We start from the raw sequence: 858 nt of genomic DNA on the forward strand, positions 1-858 counted from the left end.
GAAGTTTTTTTTTATAATTCTTTATTTGATGACATGACAGAAAACGCACAAATGTTGGCAATACAAGTTGTATGGTACAGTTTTATGCTATATGTGAAAAAAAAGAACAGCTTCGATCTCTCGTAATGATTTTTCTTTCGTTTGATTTGAGAGAGAAGACCGCTGACGGATGTTCCTTGGCTTCAAGTGGCTCCCCAACTCCCCCAACAGTATCTTGAAGACGTAAGTTTATAACCTGAAACAGAAGAAGAGACATTAAAAACATAGTAAGGGTGCAAAACATATTATTAATCTATATTCTAATTAGACATAGAGTTAGCAAGTTTGTAAAATGGGTCAGTACACTTTGATTTGAAAACGTAGCAGACATAATGCACTATATATGTCACATACCCTAAAATGTTCAAAACACAGCAAAAAGGCAAGACCTTAAAGAGGAGTGAAAATAAAAGAGCTTAGAAGAAAAGCACAGAGGAGAGTGTGTGAGCAGCAGTAGGCGTAGAGTAAAGGTGCCCCCTGCCTGGTGGGATGATGAATGCCCCCCAGGCCCCAAACCAGTCCAAAAGTGAGATAGAGAAAGACACGGGAATGTTGGATTGAAGTTGTCCCACCAAAGTGCAAATGAAGCCAGGTGATATATCTAAAGCTATGACTATGTCAGTTATGGAAATTAGCGGTAATCTTGTCTGAAACACTGTCGCAGAAATCACATATTCACATTTGAATCAATCTAGTTGAATTAGACGTTCTTCAGTAACTCAGTATTTTAGTATTAATCAATTATTGGGAGATGAGAGGGTCTGTGGCTCCTACCATTGGAAAAAGCGTAACGGCTTAATTGAATCACGTGAGACGCCT

Source organism: Siphateles boraxobius, unplaced genomic scaffold (genome assembly GCF_051911475.1).
Source record: "Siphateles boraxobius isolate OS27281-9 unplaced genomic scaffold, OSU_SipBor_1 9, whole genome shotgun sequence".
Classification (NCBI taxonomy): Eukaryota; Metazoa; Chordata; class Actinopteri; order Cypriniformes; family Leuciscidae; genus Siphateles; species Siphateles boraxobius.